We start from the raw sequence: 27,507 nt of genomic DNA, 5'->3' as shown, positions 1-27,507 counted from the left end.
CAGCCATCTTGGTTGGGTTTATTTGCTCCTGATTGGCTGGTGGGCATGGCTTGTGGGTGTAGCAGAGGTATGGTCAATTTGAATATTACTCTTTTATTAGATAAGATTCTTCACATATGTTGTACTGCGTCCATTTCTATATTAGTTCAGTAGTTTGTGTATATAATTCATAGTGAAAGGGATTCCCAGACCATCTTATCCAAGTCACCCTGCCCTCTCTCAGCCTCCACATCATGATCTGCAGGAGTTAGAGAACCCTGACACTCTATATGCCCCCTCCCCCACAACATTCACAGCTTTATGACTTTGGAGACTATCAAGAATAATTCCATCTTCCCTAGCTAGTTTGGCTCCGTGTATAGAGTGTTGGCCTGCAGACTGAAGGGTCCTGGGTTCAATTCTGGTCAAGGGCACATGCCCAGGTTGCAGGAGGCAGCTGATCAACGAATCTCTCTCATCCTTGATGTTTCTATCTCTCTCTCCTTCTCTCTTCCTCTCTAAAATCAATGAAAATATATTTTTTAAAAAGAAGAAGAAGAATTCCATCAACTTCTCTGTCACCACAGGAAACCCAAACTTCCAGGGTTGTCCTTCACTACTATATCTCCTTAATCTCATCCTGTTTTCTTATCCCCAACCCATGTTCAGAACCATTATACTAGGTTTTCTGGAGATGATAAAATCCCTCATATGTTCCATCTGTTCCTGAATATTGTTACCTCCTTTTTGGTATCATTAAAATGCAACTTGAACAAGGAGTAATGTCAGCAAACTGGTTACAAAGGTATTTCTAACACCCATAACTTGCCAGGAACATCAATTTGAACTTTCGCTGAAAGACAATAGTGCACTAGAATATAGTTCATTTGAAATCATCCAGAACAAAAATGAAAAAGAACATTTTAAAAGTTTAGAAAGCCTACATGAAATATGAGAATTTATTAAAATAAATAATTTACACATTACAAGGGTCTTAGAAGGAAAAGAGAAGGGGGAAAGGAGCAGAAAACTTATTTAAAGAAATGATTGCTAAAAACTTTCCAAATCTGGGAAGGGATTTGGATATCCAAGTTTATGCAGCTAACAGATAAATCCTACATTTTAACCCAAAATGACCCTCTTCATGACACATTATAATAAAACTATCTAGGCTTTTTTGCAGACGCTGCCCGTGACCAGCCATGGTGAACCCCACCGTGTTCTTCGACATCGCCATCGAGGGCGAGCCCTTAGGCCAAGTCTCCTTCGAGCTGTTTGCAGACAAAGCTCCAAAGACAGCAGAAAACTTCCATGCTCTGAGCACTGGGGAGAAAGGGTTTGCTTATAAAGGTTCCTGCTTTCACAGAATTATTCCGGGATTTATGTGCCAGGGTGGTGACTTCACACGCCATAATGGCACCAGCGGCGAGTCCATCTATGGGGACAAATTTGAGGATGAGAACTTTGTCCTGAAACATACAGGCCCTGGCATCCTGTCCATGGCAAATGCTGGACCTAACACAAATGGTCCCCAGTTTCTCACCTGCGCTGCCAAGGCTGAGTGGTGGGATGGCAAGCATGTGGTCTTTGGCCAGGTGACAGAGGCATGGATAGTGGGACAGCCATGGAGCACTTTGGGTCCAGGAATGGCAAGACCAGCAAGAAGATCACCATTGCTGACTTGGACAACTCTAATAAATTGGACTTGTGTGTTATCTTAACCACCAGACCATTCCTTCTGTAGCTTATTAGCACCCCTTCACCCCAATTTGATTAGAATGTTCTATAATCTTTGTGGTCTTGCCAGTTTATTGGGTTCCAGAAAACTTGCAGGCCAGGAGTGAATGGTATGATATAAGTACTGAAAGAATAAACATGCCAACCAAGAATACTTTACCTAGCAGTGCTGTCTTTCAGAAACAGAGAAATAAAGACTTTAAAATATAAACATTTTACCAAACAAAGAAAAACTGCTTATCCATCAGCTAAACCTTAAAAGGTATGTATGGTTTCTATTGCCATCTAATGAATAGAGGCCAGGATTGCTGGTGCTAAATCTTACAATGCACAGAACAGACCTCACAATAAAAAAAATTGTCTAACAAAATATCAATAATGCTGAGGCTGAGAAACCCTGTACTAATAAGAATAATACTCCTCTGTCTCATTAAGAGTGGTCAATGACTATTATATGTTAATTAGGAATGCTTTTTTGGCTAACTAAACCTGAAAAAAGTGGTAGTTTATTTTCCTGAGATAAAATTCATAGGGATGGCTGCTCACAGTAGAACAGCATCAAGAGCCATAGCAGTCATGAGACAACTGCTACAGGTGTAGGCATTACTACTATGTGCAAGGAAGAACGTAGAAATACAGGAGAAAGCATTAACACTAACCACATCTGTGCCTTTTATCAGAAAAGTAAAACCTAACATCTCAGTGGACCGATCTATCTTTAAGGGGCTCTGTAGATAATTTAAAAGGTGGTACTTGCTTTTGTAATTGACACACTGATCACATTCTGCTTTACAATGAGCTATGGTTAGATACTAATTTAGGAAGTAAAACAAAAGTAACTGGTAGGCCAACTACCTCCTCTTTCATCATAGCGTGAGAGACAAACTAAAAAGCTATTGATTAGAGACAAACATAGTGAAAAATCTTGGAAACTCTTCAGGGAACATTTGGGAAAGCAGTTTAATTACAGAGAACAAGCTCAGATGTTGGCAAGAAAAGTCGTTCTTGACTAACTGGCTGGGGTCCTTCAGTGATATTACAGCCTTGATAAAGGAAATTCAATACATGTCAAAGCTCAGAGATGATGTTGGAGCCCAGAGGTATGAGGCTTTTGAATCTCTACGCAGCCATCCCAGCTGGTGGTATAAATTCAAGACCCTTTGACTTACAGTTAAAATGAAAGAGGCGTGTTTGCAATCCAGTGCACGGATAATACACTCCTGTCCCCCTAGGGAAGCACATGACCTAACCAGTCTAACATACTTGAATTTAGATTTTTGTTTGGTACTTAAATAATATGGACCCTGCTGAACTTTATATAAGTCCCAGTAGATGCAATCTATACATAAAAGGCTAAGTGACCGACCGACCGTCCACTCGACCATCCGACCGACCGGTCGGTACATATGACACGCACTGGCAATTTAAAAATAAAGGTTGACTCACACATGCACGATACATATAAAGCACCAATCGCACGCATGTGTTTCGATCTGTCATTGTCAATTGTGAATTTGGTTGTTTTTGTTGACATTCAATGTAAACCACATCACGTTTTATTCATCGACAGACCAGCCGGTACACATGACGCGCACTGGCAATTTAAAAATAAACATTGACTCGCGCATGCATGATACATATAAAGCTCTTGCTGGCGCCAATCGCACGCATTTTAATTTTATAATACTATATTATATATACTATTTTGACATGTAATTTTTGCAGTAACTTAATTACCACACGAATCTTTCTTCTAATTAATTTCCTTTCAATGTGCATGAATCCGTACACTGGGCCACTAGTATATTCAGATTTCCAAATGGACCTGAAAAGATTTAACCTCTGAGATTTCTGCTAAAAAGAAAAACATATGAACTAGAAAGTAAAAGGTGTGTGTAACAGCAAGTAGGGAGAGGAAGGAAGATATCTACTCAGGAGATCATGAGAAGCCAGCAGGATGGACACTCAGAATAGGTAAGAGTTGGCACTAATTGAAGTCTCCAGGTTTGTTTGTTGTTGGTTTTTCATTTATCAACGAGAGGTAAATGCTATAGTTAAAGTAATTTCATACTGTAAACCTGAATTTCTCATCTTAATACTTTCCAAATAAAATTTTGATTAGAGTAACATTCAATAACTCATTAAAAGTACAGATTCTAGAAATTCCAGATAAACTATTTTCAAACTGTTGAGGGTTGGTGAAATCTGAGGTTCAAATTTGGGATTCAAATGATTTATTTCCACACCAAAAAAATGGATTACAGCAGACCACACAGATATTGTGTGTTTGGTTCCAGACCATAGCAAGAAATCCAGTATCTCAACAAAGTCAGAATCTTTTTTACTAGTGGAGGGTCTTGCCTTCAATGCAACATCTGTGAAGTGTAATAAAACAAGGTGTATCTGTATTTCATAGATCATTTTATGCTCTTTAAAGTTTACTTAGATACCATCATAGTAAGTAGGATAAAAGGGCAATTTATTTGGGGGACTTAGGGCTACGAATAAGTAACTGAGCAATTATGACATGCATGTCAGATAATGGGCACCTGATGAATTTCTGTAGCCATTCATCATACTCCTTTGTCATTTATTTGCCCACAATGATAAATGTAGAGTTTCTTTGCTCTACATATGCTCCTAACTACACATCAACCATTTAAAAGGCACCTAAAAATGTATGTCTAGGGTCCCCAAATATAAGATATGACCTTTTGTGAGCAGCACTCACCACATACACATATACATAAAATATTTTTCAAATATGTTTATAATTACAGTATAATAAAATATTATTATGAATTCGCTATTAACATAATTGTTCTAATATTTTTAACCATCATTCAAAGGCCACTTTTATAATTAAAAGAACATAAGGTAGGAGTCAGAATACCTGTGTTTTAGTCCTAGTTGGGCAAGTCACTTAAAACCTACCCGTAAGCCTGATTCATCCTATGAAATACGCAGACGCTATTACCGGCCTACCTAATTCACAGGGCAGCTACTGATAATTACATGCTATGATCCCCATGAAAGTGTTTAAAAATTGAAAGACATTATACAAAGATAGGATTACTATATATAAATACAAATAAGAATATAGTATGTAGGGAAAAAATGTTAGAAATCATCATAGGAACAGGATGAACAGCAAAATGTTCCTTTTCCCAAAGGCAAAGCAGGCAACAGTTCACATTTTAAAAGCTCTCGGTCACTTTTTTTTTTATAAACAGGGTCAATATGTGACAGATCCAAGTTTAATACAAGCCACTTGATCAAAATAAGAAACCCAGGACTTTCGAGAACAATAAATCCTCAGTGGAGCACAAAATTAATCTGTGGAGCATACAGAACACTATAGCACGGGCAATATGGCTATTATCAAATGAACCCCAATTTCCATACAAGGTATTATTGTTTTGTATTGTGCTGAAGATAAAGTAGTAGAAATCTGAGAGGCCTTAAGAACCAATTTCTAGATTATATTTGTACTCAAAATGGACCAGATAAAGTCTCGCATCTAAAAAAATATAAAGTACAATGGGAACAATACGAAATCTTTCAACCTACCTAAAAAATCTGAAAAGAAAGAACATATCTGTAACCTCTGAAAGAAGAATGAAAAAGAAAGTAAAGTGGAAACATGTGACAAACGATTATGTAATGAACAGAAGAATGTGCCTAGGGATTAACTGTAGTCTGAGAGGCGGGACTGCAAAGGTGGCCCTTTTGATGGGCTGTTGAAGTTAATTCAACAGATTTTCATTAAGTTAGTACCCAGAATACTGCATGTTATGGGTGAGAGGAATATATGTTATGACCTCTGCCAGGCTCATCAAATACCAAAAGACCAATTTTTTTGTAACTAGGGGAAAGTTTGATCTACTCAAGTTTCTAAATGAGTGGTATATAGTTAGAACCACAGATGTTTCAACATTTGCTAATGAGTGCCAAGGGCAATCAGGAAGATGAAGATATTTTGTAATACATAAGAAAGACTTCATGAGTAATGAAAGCCAGAAACTGGTCTTAGAGAAGTGGTATGATTTGGGTGGGTGGGCAAGCAACTACTGAAACAAGAACCAATTACGTAATTTTCAGTCTTAAAGGGAAATGTTTTAAGGGGCAGCTTCCATGTTCATCTTCCTTTTTCCCTTTTCACTTTTTAGATAGTCAAGTGCATTAGCAGAGGTCACTAAGAGGAATCATGCCAAAAACCAGTGATTTTTAGTGAATCCTAAAACCTTAGCGATTTGGGATACCAAATAAATCAATTAACTGACATCAAGCCCCCACTGCCACAGTTCTAATGAGCATCTCTCCTCTGTGTGACCACCTCCCAGGACTCATAATTTCATGAAGCAATTAGTTCTCCTGTTTCAGAATATGTTACAGATATAAATTGGAGATCTCTAAAATATTTTAAGTATACAGACAAATATTTCCATCTCCCATCCATAAAAACACTAAAAATTCAAGGGGAAACGTCTGCATCATCATAATAAAAGACTTGCATAGAATTTTTAGATTCCAAAGATAGACCATCTAAAAAGACCAAAACCCAGACCTGCCTAGGGTCATAAAGCAATTTAGGGGCAAAACCTGGTCTAGAAATTCAATCTCCTACTTCTTCAGATCTTTCCAGTACGCATTAACTGTCCCTTCTATCCTAATCTATGTGGTGCTCCATACCAAGAACCCGACGCTTTGTTTCACAGCCTTCTGAAAATAAAAAAAGAAAGTTTAATAATCTCTTGAGATTTATTTCCCTTTCTCTGTGCACTATAAATCTTTCCAATAAAACAAGGTCAACAGCTACTTGATGTAGCTCTAAAAATTGTAAGAGGTTAATTGGAAGATGTAGCACAAAGCTTCAGTTAAATATACCACCCCCTCCACATACCACCGCCTTCCCCGCTGCAGAAAGTCTTTCAGATAAAACACAGTACATTTTAACTCCTGTTATTTGTGCACTCACTCTGCCTATGGAAATTACATGCAAAACATACATATGGAAATTCTACAGATTTACCATTTCTTCATAAGCACTTTCAGAGGAGGAACTGCCAACATTGGGTGCCACTCACAGGTGGCATCTTCAGCCCTTGACATGGGAAGCCCTGCCCAGCAATCACTGCCCTTCTGCCTTGTTTTCCTTTGCTTTTTCCTTTCTGTGGGATAATTAGAACAAGACTGCTACCCAGCTGTAAGCTACGCACCATATACACATGTTCATTGGAAGCTGTTTGGTAACTAGTTTAATACTTTAAATTATTACATTCATTTACTTAAAATAAACCACATCCTAATGTAATGCTGGATCCGATGTGATAGAATTTTGTCGAGGATTGTAGCATCTATGTTCATCAAGGATATTGGCCGGTAGTTCTCTCTCTTTGTGGTGCCTTTATCTGGTTTTGGAATTAGGGTAATGCTGGCTTCATAGAAAGAGCTTGGAAGTGTGCCTTCGTCTTGAATTTTCTGTAATAGTCTGAGGAGGATAGGTTTGACAAAGGAGGCAAGAGCATACAATGGAGTCAAGACAGTCTCTTCAATAAATGGTGCTGGGAAAATTGGTCAGATACATGCAAAAAAATTAAACTAGATCATCAACTTACACCGTACACAAAAACTCAAAATGGTTAAAAGATTTAAATGTAAGATGGGGAACCATAAAAATCTTAGAAGACTCCATAGGCAGCAAAATATCAGACATGTGTCATAGCAATATCTTTACCGACACAGCTCCTAGGGCAATGGAGACTAAGGAGAAAATAAACAAATGGGACTACATCAAAATAAAAAGCTTCTGCACAGCAAAAGAAGCCATCAACAAAACAACAAGAAAACCCACTGCATGGGAGAACATATTTGCCAATGCTATTTCAGATATGGGTTTAATCTCCAAAATTTACAGGGAACTCATACAACTTAACAAAAGGAAGATAAACAATCCAATCAAAAAAAGGGAAAAGGACCTAAGTAGACACTTTTCGAAAGAGGACAAAAGGAAGGCCCAGAGACATATGAAAACATGCTCAAAGTCACTAATTATCTGAGAGATGCAAATCAAAATGACAATGAGGTACCATCTCACACCTGTCAGAATGGCTATCATCAACAAAACAACAAACAAGTGCTGGCGAGGATGAGGAGAAAAAGGAACCCTCGTGCACTGCTGGTGGGAATGCAGACTGGTGCAGCCACTGTGGAGAACAGTATGGAGTTTCCTCAAAAAGTTAAAAATGGAACTGCCATTTGACTCAGTTAATCCCACTTCTAGGACTATATCCCAAGAAATCAGAAACACCAATCAGAAAGGATATATGCACCCCTATGTTCACAGCAGCACAATTTACAATAGCTAAGATTGGGAAACAGCCTAAGTGCCCATCAGCAGACGAATGGATTATAAAACTGTGGTACACGTACACAATGGAATACTATGCTGCTATAAAAAAGAAGGGACTTTTACCATTTGCAACAGCATGGATGGAACTAGAGAGCATTATGCTAAGCGAAATAAGCCAGTAGGAGAAGGATAAATATCACATGATCTCATTCATATGTGGGATATAATGATCAACATAATCTGATGAACAAAAATGGATCCAGAGACAAGAGACAAGGTGGCACTGAGCAGACCGTTCAAACTCAGGGTGAAGGCGGGGTGGGGCGGGGGGGAGGGGGGGCGGGTTAGAGATAAACCAAAGGACTTGTATGCATGAATATTAGCATGACTAATGGGCACAGATACTGGGAGTAGGGGCTTGCCCTTGGGGGTGAGAGTCGCAGGGGGCGGGGGTGGAAAAAAGGAGACAAGTAATACTTTAAACAATAAAAAATAAACAAAATAAAATAAACCACATCCAATTAAAAAAACGTCATCAAAAAGCCCCTGCCCACAGAAGCTGCTTCACTGACAGTTCATCAAAAGCCAACATTAGTTTCTTTTATATTAACTTTTTAATTATCTTAAACTAAACACAGTTAAGGAAGGGGAGTTTCTGTCAGGATGTTTTCTCTAGCTAACTCTTAAAACATCTATTGAAAAGAGTGGAGTAACTTCCATAATCGAAGGAATCCTGCCAATACAGAACCCAAGTACTGGCTCCTGTTAGTCCCAGTGCTCATGTGGCACACAAAATAAATTTTTTTATTGAAATTGCATTTATTTAATCAATTTTCCTATCAATTTATTTTTTTTATTTTTTTCTTTATTAAGGTATTACATATGTGTCTTTATGCCTCCATTGCCTCCCACCCCCCCTCATGACCAAACCTATTTGAAGAAATGCTATCAATTTATTTTTATCAATTAATATTTTAAAAGATTGAAAGCAATGTATGATAAACACATTTAAAGTAATAATTAAAACAAGAATAGACTGAAGATGAACTAATGAAGGTATGTGATAGAAATTATATCAGAAAACCTTAGCTTGTAAGAACTACTGCAATTAAGCTCAACACAATTATTACTTCCTTGCAACGTAGCTCCCATCACCTGATAAAAGCGGACCCATCTGTTTTTCTATATGCTGTATACATTTACAGGTAAATGCCTCGGTAAGGAGATAGTGTAGTGTAATGGCAAAAGCATGAACTTTTCACATAAGTCTTGAGATTGTATTTCTTACTTAGTCTTATTACATTTCTTAATAAATTTGATTTCCCTTAATTTTTAATAATTTTATTTTTCTTAATTCTTAAATATGGAATCCAATTTATTTCTTCACTTATATATTCAACAAGAAGATGAAAGAAGCTAATTTGCTCTGGACCTACCCCAGCTTTATATGCATTATGCTCTTTAAGCCTCAAACAGTCCTGGGAAGAAACGATTACCTTGCCCATTTTATGGCTGAGGAAACTAAAGCTCAGAGAGATTAGGCAATACTGATAAAAAGCAATGTTGGGATTTACACTCATTTGACTAATTGCAAATTAATATTCTTGCAGATGTGATCTTGTTACAAGTGTTACCTGATAATTTATTTGGCACCAAAAACCAACTTAAAAGATAGTAGAGAAAAAGAATAAAATCTAGAATAAGTCCTTGAATTTTAAGGATTTTTCACTCCATTTAACCTCATTAACCTAACTACAGCTATGACACATATATTTTGGGATTCAATGATCAGTTAACAATAAGTTCTAATATATGATCAGTCAGTAGATATGTAGTGAGTTCCACTAAATGGCAGCAGCATGCAAAGCATTGACTATAATGAACAAAGCAAAAATAAACCACCCTGACAGTGAACAGTCATGTTCACTAAAATCCAAGATGTAGACAATGTAGAGGTAAAAATAATCTGCAGTGTTTTTAACTTTTTCTTTAGGCTACTGGAGAATGCCTGTTCCACCTTAGGTCAGAACAGCTGTCTGTCAGGATTAATGCTCTAATACTAAGAACCACTAACTGACTCTTTACTGTTTGCACCATTAAATTCTACAGAATTAAGATAAATTTATACTTGAATAAAAGACGTTGCTGTATTGCTCCTAGTCATTATTTATATATTTATACATTACTTTGTACCAGAAGCATATAGAGCAGCTTATACAAACACATAAAATGCAAATTAGCATAAATTAAACGTTGTTTGAAAGAAAAAAGGTGAAGACAAAGTGAGTTGTACATCACTGTGGTGAGCTATATATTTGGCTCTTTTTAGTAGTCAACTTGAAATAGGAAAATATATCACTTATAGGATTTATTATTTTTCAAAGGGCTTATTTTCATTGCTTAAGAGAAATAGTTATCCTTGGTATTAAGATGTTTGGGTGATTTCTCCAAATCATTTTTAAAAACATATGTGAGCTAGTAAACAACTATCTCTATTTGTCATTCACACAATATATGCAACAATATTTTCATAGGTCTGGTTTTTATTGTCCTGAAATAAAAGAAAAAATAATGAATTATATGTTTAGGTATAATCTTCTATATCCTCTAAGAGAACAGATTAATGTTTAACAACTTCCCAGGCTCACAGTCCTGGGGGGCAGGAAAACTAAGATAGGTCCCGGAGTCCAGGTTCATCCTATTTAATAAAACTCTAAGCCAGAAAGGAAAGGGAAGAAATATAGGGAGCCTGTACAACCCAGGTTAGAGAAAGAGCTTTCTGAGTGTTTACAGTGGAACAGGAGAAATTCTGTACCTGCTGCAGGTGGGAGAGTTTAAAAATGAGGGAATGAGAAAAATACATTTAAGACAGCTTTACTGTGTTATATGCAATAATTCTCCTTTGGCTGCCTGATAAGACAAAGTAGTAAAGATATAAATTTTCATTAAATTATTTTAGTTGCTACTTTGTTGTTTCTTTGAATGTGAAATGCTACCAAAACAAGGCTAGCTTTGTGTGGCTTATATCCCAGTGTCCTCTGTATACAATAATAGCATCCAGGCCTCCTGTGGTCCCAGCCATCTGCCCATTGTCTCGCAGGGCACGAGAAGGGACCTCTCCATCTGTCCGGAATTTACTTATGCAAGAACAATACCTTTTCACTTCTTTAAACCCTAGAAGTTTTCTTTTTAAAAGTACAAAGGACACAATGGGGGGATTTGAACCCCAAAAGCAGCCCCATCAAATATAATTTTGAGGTGTCTCAAATCTTTCCAGTGATCATTCAGAACAGTGGTTTCTAGCCTTCTTCACCAACGTTCCCGGGGAAAGGCTGCACTATTACCTTTTGATTGCAAAAATACATGTGTGTGTTCTTAGAAACACTGGTTTAGAGGAAGAAAAAATAATATACTGGATAATTCTCCCACTCCAAATCCATCCTTCCTGCTTCCCCACCCCATTCTTCTAAACCAAGATTGCGGGTGTGACCTGAGCATTCTGAGCCCCAGGCAGCTCCACCACCCTGCAAGACAGCTTAGTCCAAGAACCGCATTCTCACAGGGGGCTGGGCGGCAGGCGTGGGAGCGCGCTGCCTGCTGGGGACACACCCTGCAGGGTCTCGGACAGAACTTGGGGAGTGAGGGAGGACAGCAGGGGCCTCGCAGCCATGCAAGTGGCATCTGCAGGCCTTTGCAGTAGATCTTTCATAATAGTCTAGCCTCATTGGTGAACTCAGGGCAGTAAAAGGGAATTTCGATCAGACACATAATGAAAATAATATCTTCTGACCTGCTTATGTGTCCACATTGTTTTGAAGATTTAAATGAAATGCAGGGAAAAAATGCACTTAGAAATTGTCAATATAAGTACACGATAATGTTGGAACTAACTTCCAAATTTAAAAAAAAAAATACTTATAAGTTGGGTTTAGTATTAACCCTGATTATAACTCAATTGCCACGCACTTTAGAGACAGTACTTCTAAAAATATACAACACCTTATTTGGAGACTCTGAATTAAAGCATAGGAAGTTCTCATTTTTTATAACCAGACATTGAATTTCTTTCCTTTATTTACATTCAGCCCTGTTCTCCACTAGTGGAAATTCTTCTGAGCAGAAATATTTCCTTACACGGCCCTTACATCACACACAGGTCTCAGGCTCCGCCTCCGCCTTTATGTCCATCTCCTTCTGCCCTGATAACATGCCATCTTTCCCACCCTCTCTTCAAATGACAAAACGGGCCTTCCTCGTATTCTTTTACCTTAACATCTGACTTCAGTATTTGTTTGAACTTGTTGAAGGACTTCTTTAAACATTAGCAAAAACAGACAATGACAAAATATCCCAGAGAAAAGAGAAAAGGTGGGGGTGGGTGGGTGGGTGGAAAGAGATCAACCAAAGAACTTATATGCATATATGCATAACCCATGGACACACAGACAATAGCATGGTGGTGGGGGGCGGGCTAGAAAGGGTCAATGGGAGAAAAAGTGGGACATATGTAATACTTTCAATAATAAAGATTTTTTAAAAATTAATGCCTTAACCCAAGGGGGGGCGGGGGAGAAAAGAGAAAGAGTATTGGGAAAAATCATCTTAAAATATTGTAGGAAAAGATAGAAGAAGAAAAAAAACAGACTTTAATCCCAATGATCTTGGTATATGTGATGTAAATGAAATATGAGAGGCTTTATTTGTTTCTAAGTAAAACACTGAAAATTATAAAATAGGAAATAATGCCTGTGACTTATTAATTACCTGACTGATACTAAATAATCGAAGGAATCTGGCCACAGATTAACATGAGATCCACATAATGTTCATCTCAAAACAAACCATAAATGGTTTTTGTTCATTTGAAACTGATCAAAAACATAAAATCTTCTCAAGACTTAAGCATCTGCTTGGTCTTTATTCCAAAAGCTCCACTCCACCCACATGTTCTCCTTTAAGTCTTTAAAGTTCTGACCTACAACGGGAGGACCATTAGCTAAGTCAGCATGGGAGGCCGGCAGTGCTATCAAACAGCAGCTCATATCAGTGTTGTAATGTTACAAAAAGCCTTCCACAAAATGGGAGATGGCATGGATATCTGTAAGACGCATGCTCGCTTTGCAATATGCTCCAGGAATCTTAGCGCTACACAATACTCCATAGACTTAACTTTTGGCAAAGCCAGAGTAGTTCTCCAAAATCTTAACATATTCCTCACAATACTGGCTAAGGTCATTTTGAACTGGTATGACTCAGCCAGCTTTTCCATTACAATATTTATATTACAATGATGGTTCTCACCTCTAGGATGTTAGTCAAACAGCATTCTGATTACAAACTCAAATAATAATAGAGGGAGAGAGCATCAAGTCTCCATAAAAAATTGTTTACAGCAACTATAGTTATTCAAATTATTTCTAGAGAAAGCCTATCCCCTAGGCCAGTGGTCGGCAAACCCATTAGTCAACAGAGCCAAATATCAACAGTACAATGATTGAAATTTCTTTTGAGAGCCAAATTTTTTAAACTTAAACTTCTAACGCCACTTCTTCAAAGTAGACTCGCACAGGCCGTGGTATTTTGTGGAAGAGCCACACTCAAGGGGCCAAAGAGCTGCATGTGGCTCACGAACTGCAGTTTGCCGACCACGGCCCTAGGCCAATGTTTCGAGGGCACTTTTTATTACTAAATAGCTCAAAAGTGCCTTTCATGCTCAGAAGGCATATAATAGGCAAAGAACTGATACACTGGAAAAACTACCCTAAGAATATAAATAAAAAATTCTATAAAATTTGTCTTATGTGCCCAACCATGTCAAAAACATGATGTACTATATCAGTTACTCATCAACAACAAAAAGGAAAATTGAAAACATTTATATTTTAATCCTGATTTTTACTATACCATACAGATTTTTCCATCATCTTATTTAACTTAAATTTTACTTACATGCAATATTTCCCCACATACATATTTTATTAGTATCTTTTCCTTAAACATGAAAGAAAGAGCAGTTTCTCTTCACATCCAAAACTTGACCAATTAAAGCTTCATCTCTAAAAATAAATCTAATTCTTAACCATAGGCTAATAATGCTTAAAGGAATCTCTCTGCAAGTTGACACCAACTGGGACATCTCTTCTGGACTGCAACACAAGGACAAACTAATGAGAAAAGGTAAGAGACTATTTGTTAAGAGAGGAAGTGTAAGGGACACTGTAGGAAGGAGCCATTTATAATCATTTTCTCCTCCACATAATTTCAAGCTGTGGACCAGGATCCAAATGGTGGCAGGGGACACACCTCCCACTAAGTGAGAATTGAGATAACCAGCTCTAACAGAAGCAACACAGAACTAATTATTCCCATAAATTTCCTTCACAGTGTTAATACAGAACATCAGCACTATGGTGCTGACAGCAGCAGGCAGGGAAGTGGTAGAAAATTTAGATCCAGCACTTTCCCTTAAAGTTGGATTAGCATATCATACAGTACAAAGCAGAACTAGTTGGAGTTATGATGGAACAAGTTTGAGTGTCTAAATACTAGTAGCAGGAAACATTTTCAGATTATAATAACATAGATTCTAAGTGAAAAAGTTACATTAACAATGAAAGCTTAGATTTTTAACATTTACGTTAAATCCATTATTCAGTATAATCCCCCAACAACCTATATGGATCAAATTATTTCTCTGTTTCACAAACAAGGAAACAAAGGCTTTCTAGGGAACCTTAAGACTACCTCTAGTTTAATGTCAACGCCACATGTCTTGGTTTTCATTTCAGGGCCCTTTCAAATATATCAAGCTGCCTGTATATATACAAGCGTCCCACCCCGCCCCCAGCCGCTCAGCGCCTGTGTATGCAAATTAACCTGCCATCTTTGTTGGGTTAATTTGCATACTCACTCCTGATTGGCTGGTGGGTGTCGCAAAGGTACGGTCAATTAGCATGTTACTCTTTTATTAGGTAGATATGAAGTAACAATGAATTTTTGAAACTATTAATGTGATTTTAAAAATCAGAAAATTATCTAACAACAAACAAACATTAACTTGTAAACATCAATTATTCATAAAGGAAATAAAATATACTAGTATCTTAGGAAGACATAAAATTCAAACTCCATTTGAATCTCAAGAAATAGAATTATATGTTTAAACATCATTTATTGGATATGAGACTATTCAAGAGAACATCCAAAATATTAAATGAAAACTTGCAGCTTTTGAGGGGAAATTTAGTAGACACTATCATTAATATAGTACTATCATCATCATTATCATTTTGATAAAATTATCATCCCAGCTATATACTTTTATTGTGTTATATTATAAATGTAAAATCAACATATATGAATGATTAAAGAGTGACAAATATTGCTTATAGTCAAATTTTAAAACATTATTAACTTCATAGAATTTTATCAGTATTTTTCATTAAATGTATCAATGCACAATTGCCACATGAAGTTCCCTAGACTCTGATCAAAATCTTAAATCACTTCATTGGTAATTAGATAAAAATTGCAGTTCTTGGCTAAGGTACTGAAGGCCCTCCATGCTCTGGCCCCTCCTAACTTTTCCAAAACCATTTCCTATCCTATGATCCTATGATCCAAATGTAATGAGTATTTTATGCTTTTCCACTTTTACAACTTCATTCTTAAGGTTTGTTATAGCTGGAACATTCATCACTCCTTGTTAAAATGATATATGATCTCAGGGCCTAACTTACATGCTGTATCCTTTGCAGTGGCTTCCCTGAGCCTGTGACTGTAAGAGATCTTTTCCTCCATTTCGGCACCTACCACAGTTTGTCTTATGTTTCTGATCATTGTCATACCTCCCAAATAGCTATAAGCATCATGAGAACAGAGATTGTTTCAAATTTCTGTATTTCACATAACACTTATTTTAGTACCTTCAATCAAGTGTGTATGCATGTAGTCTAAATGTACTAGAGAGTTACAAAAAGAATTTATATCTTGATTAAAATCATTAAATTAAATGCACTCTCAAATACACACACCAAATCATTCAAGATGTCAAATAATTTTAACTCTGTTGTGGATGCTTGTTATTTATAACTAATTTATTCCCATATATAGCAATCTATTTTATCTCCAACAAATGTTCTGTACCACTAGAAAGTATGAAAAGTAATTCTCCTGTATCTTAAACAGATTTACATATAAACAAATTTTATAAATAACTGATTAATAAATCAGAAATAAGCTTATAAACTTATTTTGATATCTTGTATTGATTATAAGAATAACAAAATGAACAATTCACAGGAAAATAGTTCCACATATCAGATCTTGTCCCCCTATAAATGGCATATCCTAACATCTGTAGGGATGAACATTTTAGGGAAATGATGATATTGAGGTAATACCACTTTGTCTGGTTACCATAGGATTCTTTTTCAGATAGAAAACTTTTAAGTGCTAATAAATAATACACCACTCAATTATTTTTAAATAACCCCAAGTGCACAAACAAGTGGATTTTAGTGTATGTGTGTAATTGCTATAGGCAGTAATACTACCCTATTATTTACCAAAATGGTGCTAATAATATGTAATACTAGAGGCCCAGTGAACGAATCCATGCACGGGTGGGGTTCCTTGGCCTGACCAGCAATCAGGGCCAATCAGGGCCGTCTTGTCCAGTCCTGATTGGGACCGGACCGCTGGGGGGAGGGACCACGGGAGTTTGGCCGGCCACGGGAGCGTACTGACCACCAGGGGGCAGCTCTTGCATTGAGCATCTGCGCCCTGGTGGTCAGTGCACGTCATAGTTACTGACCGGTTGTACAGTCAACAGGTTGTTCAGTCAACCGGTTGTAAAGGTCACTTAGGCTTTTATATGTGTAGATAATAGGCCTATAGGGTATTATAAAGATATCATCTTATTAGGCTTGTCTTTTAACATGCTAAACCACACAGTCTAAATTTCAAACACTTAGAAAAGAACTTCAGAATTAAATTACAGATAATTTACAATTAAATTAAGAAACTGTCAATTAATAATCTTTGTTGGAATCTTAAATTATGAAATTTTATCTAATAACATAACTCTGGACTACTAAGTATTGTGTTTATTCAGATATAAAATTTTCAGCTGGACTATTTGTAGGTCAAATAAAAATTAAAAATAAATAAAAGGAAAACAAAAATGCTCATTACTAGTGATCCCATTAAAATAGTGACATCATAAAATGCAGAGTACAAAATCCAGGATTTTTCAATATTAAGACAAAAAAAAACTACATAATGAAAATCTAAAAAAAGTAAAACCTAAGGGAAAGTATTAAATACTGATTTAATTCAGAGTGGACCCATCCTAAAAAGCCTTTACAGAAAATCCGTTTGTAATATGCAATAAAACAAGAGAAAGAAAATACCTCTAACAGAAAAAATAAGGTTGTTGTTTGTTATAAAGATGATGTTTCATTCTTATACGAGAAAAAAAATTTCTTAATGAGGGTGCTAAATACAACTACAACCCACTTATATAACTATGAGAAAAATACTTTATCTCTCCATCTGATATCTTACATATGGTGAATAAAACCAAATTTCTACCCAAATATCAGCAAGAGTGTAGTTCAACATGAAAGTATATGTCCACACAAATCTTGTACACCAGGTCCATAGCAACATTATTCAAAATGAACAAAACATGGAAATCTAATGTCCACCAAATGATAAGTAGATAAACGATATGTAGTATATCCATGCAATGGAATATTACTTGACAATAAAAAAAAAAAGAATCAAGTACTGCCAGGCTGCTGTGGCTCAGTGGTTGAGCATCGACCCATAAACCAAGAGATTGCTGGTTTGATTCCTGGATTGCAGGCTCTATCCCCAGTAGGGGGCCTGCATTTCATTGATGTTTCTATCTCTCTCTCTCTTGTCCTCTGTAAAAATTAATAAAAACATATATTTTTAAAAAAGAAAAGAAGAAAGTACTGAGACATGTTACCACATGAATCACCCTCCACAGCATTTATTCAGTGAAGGAAGCCAGACAAGGAAGTCCACATGTTATATGATTCCTCCTTTCCTTACATAAAAGGTCCAGAATAGTCAAGTCCATACATACATAAGGTAGACTGGTGACTGCCTGGGGCTCCAGGTGGGAACAGGGATTAATTGCACATGGGCATAGAAGATCATGCTGGGGTGAGGGAAACGTTCCAAAATTTGGACTTTGGGTTATGCAACTCTGTAGATTTATTAAAATAATTTAATTGTACACTTTAAATGGGTAGAATTATGATATATAAATTATATTGTATTAAAGCTGTTAATATATACAGTTCAAGAATTTTAAAAATAATCCTATCTAATAAAAGAGAAACATGCAAATTGACCGTACCTCCGCTACGCCCACAAGCCACATTCACCAGCCAATCAGGAGCAAGTATGCAAATTAACCCAACCAAGATGGCGGTTAATTTGCATATCCAGGCGCAGAGTGAAGACTGAAGACAGCGTAGAAGGAAGCCAAGTGCTGCAGAAGGGAGTGAAGCTGCAGAGAAGCAAGTGGGATGGCGGAGAAGGGAGGAAAACAGGCAGGGTGGCAGAGACAGCTGCAGGAAGCCCTATTCTTGCAGGAATAGGCCCAAGGAAGCCCTATTATTGCAGGAATCTTCCTGCAATGGGCCTCTAGTATCTTATAAAGCTAAAATAAATATATGGCTCTCTATCATCATTAATGAAGACACTGCTTGATTGTGCCTTTTAATAACGTCAGAAAACGTTTAAAAATAAATTTGCATACATTGCTTCAGTCAGTCCTCACCAAAACTACGTGGTAGGGAAAGGATATTACTAGCCCCATCTTGCAAATGAATAAACTGAGGCTCAGGTGTTAAATGACTTTAAGATTCCATGTCTAATGGTTGAGAACTAGGACTAACCCAGCACTTGTTCTCCTACACCACACTGTGTCTCCATTCACATAAAATGGAACCAGGACTTTTAATAAAGTAAACCTTAAATGAATTATCTAATTAGATAGGATAATACTGTAGCATGTATTGCCATTGCCTTCAAACCAAAATGAGGTTTTTTTCAATCTTCTCTATGTGTCTCTCAAGTAATTCTGTCATTAATTGCAAATAAATTAAGCACTTTCTCATATTCAGAGAAAATGTAAATGATTATCAGCAAAATAATTGGTCCTCAGAAATTCAGTGCAATTGTAATCTTTACTTTGAAAGGGAACAAATATGTCATTTGAGTATATGATTCAAATTTTATTCTTTTGTAAAAAATAACAGTGCAATAGCTATATTCATCAAACTCCTTTTCTTAAATTAGGCACATATACTAGTGTCCCTTCAAGGTTAAACAGGATTCATTAAAAACCAATACCAACTAACAGACTAACAGCATTTAAACATTTAAATCTGCCTTTGTAGTTTGCACTTTCAATCCCCTTAAAATTTTTTAAGAAGAATTAATAATCATATAAATTACACACAACAGTATGAATTTTTAAATTGTTATTATTAAAATCATATATTCCAAAATGTCTAAATTATCAATTATTTTTAAGTATAGAACAGTACAAAAACTTTGTAGCAATAAGTTTAATTGGTAACTGAATAGAAGCAATTTGTTAGGCCCTTGGACTCACAAGGCAATTCGAATTCAACTCCCAGCTCTGCCTTTTCTAAATATGTCCCTTGAGAAAATAATTAAACCTCTCTCTGCCTCACCTGAACATTGGACTATTAGTATCTACCTCATAGGAGTTTTAGGAGGATTAAATGAACTAATACATATAATGCACTCAGAATGTTTCCTGCTACTTAAATTCTTAATGAGTTAACTATTATTATCTTTATTTTCTCAGAGCAGAGAGTATTGTTATAGTAAACCAAATGGTAAAATAGTTGACTCTCCCCTTCTTATTACTAATGAAGTGTAATGTTTATTGTTCAGGAACTAATGAATCTCAGTTGAAGTTAGCTAGTAATTAATACTTTGTTGCTGCCATTGTTGTTAAGAAAAGTATTTCCAATTCATCCTATCTAATAATAGACAAATATGCAAATTGACCATACCTCTGACACACCCACAAGCCACGCCCATCATCCCATCAAAGCGAGCATGCAAATTAACCCAAACCAAGATGGCTACAGCCACAGAGAGCAAGGTTTCCTAGGTAACAGAGGAAGCCAAGCTTTCCGCCTGCCCTGGCCAGGCCTAAGCCTCCACTCAAGCTACAAAGTTTCAATTATAAAAGGTAAACAAATTCAAACAAATGGCAGCAGAATGGAGCTTGAGAGAGCAGGCCAGGGTTGCCACCGGCAACAGGGGAAGCAAAGCTTTCCGCACACCCTGGCCGGGCCCACCCACTTAAGGCAACAAAGTTTCAATTATAACCCCAACACAAATGGCTGCCGGCCTCGGAGGGAGCCCCAGGCTTGGCTCTGCTCCAGGCTACAAAGTTTCAATTGTAGAAGGAAAATAAATTCCAGATACCAGGGCCTCCGCTTGCATTGCCAGGGAGCGTGGCCGGCCTGCAAACCACCACAGGCCCCTCGCTCAGGCCGCCCCACACCCCAAGGGAACCCCCACCTGATCCGGGAAGCCCTTCAGGGCAAACCAGCTGGCCCCCACCCGTGTACCAGGCCTCTATCCTATCTAATAAAAGAGTAATATGCAGATTGATCATCACTGCAACACACAATATAGCTGCCCCCATGTGGTCAAAGATCCTGCCCCCATGTGGTCACAAGATGGCCACCACAGATGGCCAGCAGGAGAGGGCAGTTGGGAGGCACCCTGCCTTCAAGAGAGGGCAGTTGAGAGGGACCAAGCCTGCAAGGGAGGGCAGTTGGAGGTGATCAACCCTGCAGGAGAGGGCAGTTAGGGGTGACCAGGCCAGCAGAGGAGGGAAGTTGGGGGCAAACAGGCTGGCAGAAGAGTGGTTAGGGGGTGATCAGGCTGGCAGGCAGAAGTGGTTAGGGGCAATCAGGAAGGCAGGCAGGCAAGCAGTTGGGAGCCAGCAGTCCTGGATTGTGAGAGGGATGTCCCATATTGGCGAGGGTACAGGCTAGGCTGAGGAACAACCCCCCTCCGTGCACGAATTTCGTGCACCGGGCCTCTAGTTTAATATAAAATAAAGAAGTATGCTACACACACAAAAAAATGTACATGTAAATGTCTCTGCTTCATAATGAAGTAACAACCTTTATGTTATAATTTTACAACACTGCCTGATAGCTCCCCTTCACTAAGGAAAGTCTAGAGAATAGAAAAGGAGTTGAATTCTTTACAATCATCTGAATCAAAGCCATCAATAAAAGCTATGGGGTGTGCTACATGGATGGACACGGTCTTTCACTAATACTCAAGTGAAAGAACTAAAAATGTTGAGATACTACTGACACTTGTAGGATACAAGATGTCACATATACCACTGAGGAATATCAGTGTAAAACAGAAAACATCCCATCATAAATTCAGCCATGGAGATTTTCCCCTATAATTTTAATTTCATGGATAATTCATGAAGTTAATTTATTTCTACAACCCAGTACTTCAGTGGTGTTTTCCCAGACCACCCTGCATCTGCCCTACCATCCTCGAACTTGAAAAGTAAACACGCCTCAAGTACAAGAATACATCAGCTTCAGAAGACTGACCACAAGGGCACCTTTCCCCGAAGTCAAGTGGGGACCTTGCACTCCTCTCCACACTTCATGGGCTTTGTATTTTTAGGTACATTAAGCACTCCATTTACATGACCACCCTTTCGGTTTCTTTAATAAACTGAACATTGATTTCTTCTTAGATTGCTTACAAATATTAATAAATTATGTTTTTCATGGCCAAGTGAAACAAGTCACAGATTAATAGACTTTTCAGACACAGGTATTTTCTCCTCTTCTTCCTGAATTCTCCAGAGTGGCTAATAAGGTGCTCTACATAGCGTGTAAACTAAAAAAAAAAAAAAATGGACGCTGAACAAGTCAATGTATTGATATTGGTGATTTCAGACTAAACTCTTGTTTTTAGATAAATAAACACAGAAATACAGATGTATGCATGTGTGTGCGCGCGCGTGCGTGCGTGTGTGTGTGTGTGTGTGTGTGTGTGTGTGATGTCACTCATACTGAGGCAAATTGACAGCATGTGTATACTGAGGACACAATAGCACTCTTTACTTCTACGATTACTCCTATAAATAAATGCACAGCCTGAATCTAATTAAAAAAATAAAACATGGACAAAGCCAAACTGAAGAACATTTTCTCAAATAACTGGCCTGTACTCTTAAAAAAAAAAACAAGGTCAAGTAACACAAAGAAAATGTGAGAGATTCTCCCAGATTAGAGGACACTGGAGACACAGGAAAACTCAATGCAACATGTGACCCTAGATTGTGAAAAGATAAAGAGCCATAATTTGGGGACAACTCACAAAATGTGAATATGTATAGACTCTAAATCAGATAACAGCACTATATCAGCGTTCAATTTCCTGAATTTGACAACTCCACTGAGGTTATTCAGGACAACATCCTTGCTAGGAAATATGCAGTGAAGCGCTTCAGGATAAAGGAGCGTGGTGCTTCCAGGAGACTCACAGAGCTCAGAGAGAGAGGATAACAAAGTAACAGCACACCACAGAACCAATCAATGAACCCGGGGAAAATGTACATGGTACACAAGAGCTCCTTATACTATTCCTGCAGCTTCTTTGTAATTTTGAAATTATATAAAAATTAAAAGGTACCCAAAAATACATCTCTCAAAGAGAAAGAGAGGGGTGTTCTTTCTAAAATGCCTAGTCATTCAACAAAGAAAAAAAAAGGTATTTGATCTTTTAAATAGAGGTGATTTCTAACGTAACTTAGAATTTCTTTCAATCTTTTCACCTTATCTTTTTCTCCTTGGGGGTGGGCACAAGATCTAGGTTTACCAATCCAAGAACATCTTGGTCTTGGATTTCACACAGGCAGAGCCAATCAGAGTGTTTGGTGAGGCTGATATAGAGGGGAAAGGTAATCCTGGGCTGATATAAAAAAAGGAAACAGACAGAGGGGGAGGGAGGGAGAGAGAGGGAAAGAAGGGAGGGAGGGAGGGAGGGAGGGAGGGAGGGAGGGAGGGAGGGAGGGAGGGAGGAAGGAAGGGAGGAAGGGAGGAAGGGAGGAAGGGAGGAAGGGAGGGAGGGAGACGGGTTAGTGGAAAACGTCAGCCTGAGAACATGGCCAACTCAGAGGAAAGCAAGAGTTAGTTTGGGTTGTATTACAAGATAGAGTCTTATCTATTCAGAAATAATACGCATTAAAGGGATTTTTTTTTGTTTTAAATCAAATTTAAAACGACAACCTGAATATTAATTGAATGTCTTATTGCAAGCTTCTTTCCAACCAAACATATCACATAAAGAAATGAGCTAATAACAACGGCAATAGATGAGACAAAATTAACTTTACTATAATGATTGATGATGATGTATATTATTCCCTCCAATTCATAGAACAGATTCATACAAGCGATGCCAAGAACAGGACTTGGCACATAGTGTGTGCTCAATCAATGCTTGCTGAATGAATGAAGGCTAGGGACACTCAGTTCTCATGAACAACTATTATCAAAAATGCAAGTGCCTAGAAATAATAACTGGTGGAGAATGCACATATCATTTTCCCTTTGAAATATATTCTACATATCACACATAGATCTTTCTATATCTTCTAATTAAGAGAACATTAATGATGTTCCAGTTAGGAAAATCAGTGAATACTTAAAAATTAGCAGGTCTATGAAATTTAGCTCAAATGCTATTAACACAATCAGTTTTATTTAGTGTTCTGTTACCTTCTCCCACCTTCACCTGTTTTCTCTCAGTGTGTGGCTGATGCGAGTGTTCAGATGAATAGACAGAGGGATGCCTACTAGTATTTCTACACATTTCATATTAGTGCTAACATCTATCAACAGGCATTCAGCCCCAATTCAAGAACAGATTTTAACAGATAATAAAATTCTTCAATGAGCTTCCCATTCAATGCTTTTGTCATTGTAACAAAACAGCAATAGAGATTAAATGAAAGCTGTTTGTTTATGACAGGGAAACTGCAGATGAGTTGTGAGAGTGTATGGCAATTCTCTTTGATGTTGATATATATGTATATGTGTGTGTATATATATATATATATATATATATATATATATATATATATATATATATATATGAATATATATAGATGAGTTTTTGCTTCTCTTACAAATACCATGAATAAAAATTTCAACAGAAGATAAGTTAGTTCATTCACCTTATCAAAATGGCTCCTGTAACAAGTCTTCAATTATTAATACCTTTAAAGATAACTGAAGGATTGATTATATAGTATTTGCTAAGATTTCAAATTTAAGTTTATAAGTTTCCAAATTCCATTCTTTATTTTTTAGACAACCAATTTTCTAAATACTGTTTCATTCCACAACCAAAAATTATCATCCTTATATTCAGTAATTTTCTTCCTGGCACATAACCCGACATATTAGGTGCTGGAGATACAAAGGTGGATGAGACACAGTCAATGAGGGAGACATCTACACAAATAAGAGTGGCATACATAGCAGGAGGCCTCTGTAATACAAGTACACACACAAGAGCTGCTGGAGTACAGTTCAATAGCAAGGCGTTCTCTCGGGTGGGGAGAAAGAATCAAAGAACTACAAAGGGGATGGGTGATCAGGTAGAAAACAGAATTCTTAATTCCATATGAAGGAATAGAATGTATTCTTGGTTCTGCAAAACTGGAAATCTTCTTCTCTTTGGCCGATGCTGTTCTGTGGTACTTTTTGATGAGAAGAAATGTGCAGAAGAGTCTAGCTACTAAAGACTTTGTTTGCCTTAACTTTCTATCACATATGGCAGCAAGCCATGTCAATCTGCCTTGCCTCACGCCCTCCATCTAAAGGTAGGATTCTTCAAGTACCCAAATGGTCTAAAGCCCTGAAGCTCGTGTCATTCCCTCGAGCAGAGAGGTCATCTGCTACTCACAGCTGGGCCACTGGGACCACAACTTACCATTCTGTGGTAAAGGGGGACAGGGAGAGGTGTTATGACCATTTTTATTGATTTACCAGAGGGAACATTATCAGTCCATGGTGCTTTCCAATCACAGCTCCCTCTCTTCATGTTGTATTCTGAGGGGCAAGTTGGTGCCTTTTGTTGTTGTTGTTAACCCTCACCTAAGGACATTTTTCCAATGATTTTTAGAGAGAGTGGAAGAGAGGGGACAAGGAGGGGAGGGAAGGAAGGAGGGCAGGAGAGAGAGAGAGAGAGAGAGAGAGAGAGAGAGAGAGAGAGAGAGGAGAGAGATGAGAGAGACACATCAATTGGCTGCCTCCTGCACACACTCTAACTGGGGCTGGGAATGGAACCTGCAACCCAGGTACATGCCCTTGACCAGGAGTCCAACCCATGCCCCTCTGCTGCATGGGCCAACGCTCTAACACTGAGCATGCCAGCCAGGGCCCCTATTGTTCTGTTTTTTTAATGTTTTTTTAAATACATTTTTATTGATTTTAGAAAAGGGAGAAGAAAAGAGAGATAGAAACATCAATTATGAGAATCATTGATCAACTGCCTCCTGCATGCCCCCTACTGGAGAGCAAGCCCACAACCTGGGCACATGCCCTGACCGGGAATCAAACTGTGACCTCCTAGTTCATAGGTTGATGCTCAACCACTGATCCATGCCGGCCGGGCAAATCTTTATTGTTGAAGGTATTACATATGTCCCATTTTCCCCCCATTGACCCCTTTCAGCCCTCCCCTGCTCCCTGCAACAGGCCTTCACCACTTATTGTCTGTGTCCATGGGTATTGTTTTTTCTTTTTGTTTTTTAATATATTTTTATTGATTTCAGAGAGGAAGAGAGAGGGGGAGAGAGATAGAAACATCGATAAGAGAGCATCATTGATCAGCTGCCTCCTGTATGTTCCCTACTGGGGATCGAGCCCACAACCCGGGCACGTGCCCTTGACCAGAATCAAACCCAGGACCCTCAGTCCACAGGCCAACACTCTATCCAACACTCTGAGCCAAACCAGCCAGGGGCCTAGGTATTATTTTTAAATTTACAATATTATATTAGTTTCAAGTGTGCAATAGTGATTCGATATTTATATACATTACAAAGTGTTCACCATAAGTCTAGTTACCTTCTATCACCATACACAGAGTATTATTAACTTTATTCACTATGCTGTTTGATATTTCTCCATGGCTTATTTATAACTGGAAATTTGTATCCCTTAATCCCCTTCACTATTTCACTTAATCCACCACTCTCCTCCTCTCTGGCAACAATCAGTTTGCTCTCTTTATCCATGAGTTTGTGTTTTGTTTTATTTGTTTTATTCTTTAGATTCCACATATAACTGAAATCATATGGTATTTGTCTTTCTCTGACTAATTTAGTATAATACCTTCTAGGTCTATCCATGTTTTCGAAAATGGCCAGATTCCATTCCTTTTAATATGGCTGAGTAATAGTCCCATGGGGTGTGTGTGTGTGTGTGTGTGTGTGTGTGTGTGTGTGTGTGTGTATCTACCCACATATTCTTTATCTATTGATCTATGCATGAACATAGGTTGCACCCATATCTTGGCTTTTGTAAATGCTGCAATGAACATAGCAGTGCATGTCTTCAAATTAGTGTCATTTACTTCAGGTAAGTATCCAGAAGTGAAATTGTTGGTTCATATGGTGGTTCAATCTTTAATTTTGGGGGGTAACTCCATACTGCTTTCCACAGTGGCTGCATCAGTCTGCAATACCACTAACAGTGCATGGGGTTCCTTTTTCTCCATATCCTCACTAACGTTTATTACTATTTTTGTTTTATTTATAATCATTCTGACAGGTGTGAGAGATTTATGGACACATACACTCTCCCATGTTGCACAGAGACATCCTTTCTCTGGGAAGGGCCTTGAAGACCTTGGCATACGTGAGAACTAGGATCACCCTCTGCTACTTACGTGGTATTATGTGGGGGTGTCACAGGCGCTACGGAAGACAATTTATTTGAAGGTCACGAAGCATGAAATAAATACATGACTGTTTTAGGACATGTAAAGTTCAGAGACCATCAAGAAATCCCATGTGACCAGACCATAGAAGAAGTAGAAAAAGCAGAAAATTATGTTGGAATGTTAGGGCTAACTTGCAGAGAGATTCTCATTCTGTGATAAGAAGATTATTAGGACTTTATCCTTTCAGCAGTAGGGAACCTGCAACACTTGCAAAGCAGAGAAAAGAAGGAATATGTTCGGATGATGAACATGGTGACAGCACGGAAGATGGACTTAAAAAGAAGACCCTGGGGCCAAGGGAGACAATTTACCTGGAGAAGCTTACTCCACCTAAAGGAATGCGCTAA

The 27,507-nt window shown here is 37.9% G+C and overlaps 1 protein-coding gene and 1 pseudogene across 4 annotated transcripts in view; one reads left to right on the top strand and one right to left on the bottom strand.

The window, feature by feature from the left end:
- Positions 1 to 27,507, bottom strand: part of CTNNA3 (catenin alpha 3) — a 1,396,025-nt gene that overhangs the window by 1,135,154 nt on the left and 233,364 nt on the right. The window lies entirely within an intron of this gene.
- LOC307112486 (peptidyl-prolyl cis-trans isomerase A-like) lies at positions 1,182 to 27,507 on the top strand (annotated as a pseudogene). The gene is made up of 2 exons: positions 1,182 to 1,686; positions 27,348 to 27,507. The product of its transcript is annotated as a peptidyl-prolyl cis-trans isomerase A-like (transcript).

Source organism: Cnephaeus nilssonii (assembly GCF_951640355.1).
Source record: "Cnephaeus nilssonii genome assembly, chromosome: 16".
Lineage (NCBI taxonomy): Eukaryota > Metazoa > Chordata > Mammalia > Chiroptera > Vespertilionidae > Cnephaeus > Cnephaeus nilssonii.
Note: the sequence above shows the minus strand (reverse complement) of the source record. Positions and strands in the feature narration are given on the sequence as shown.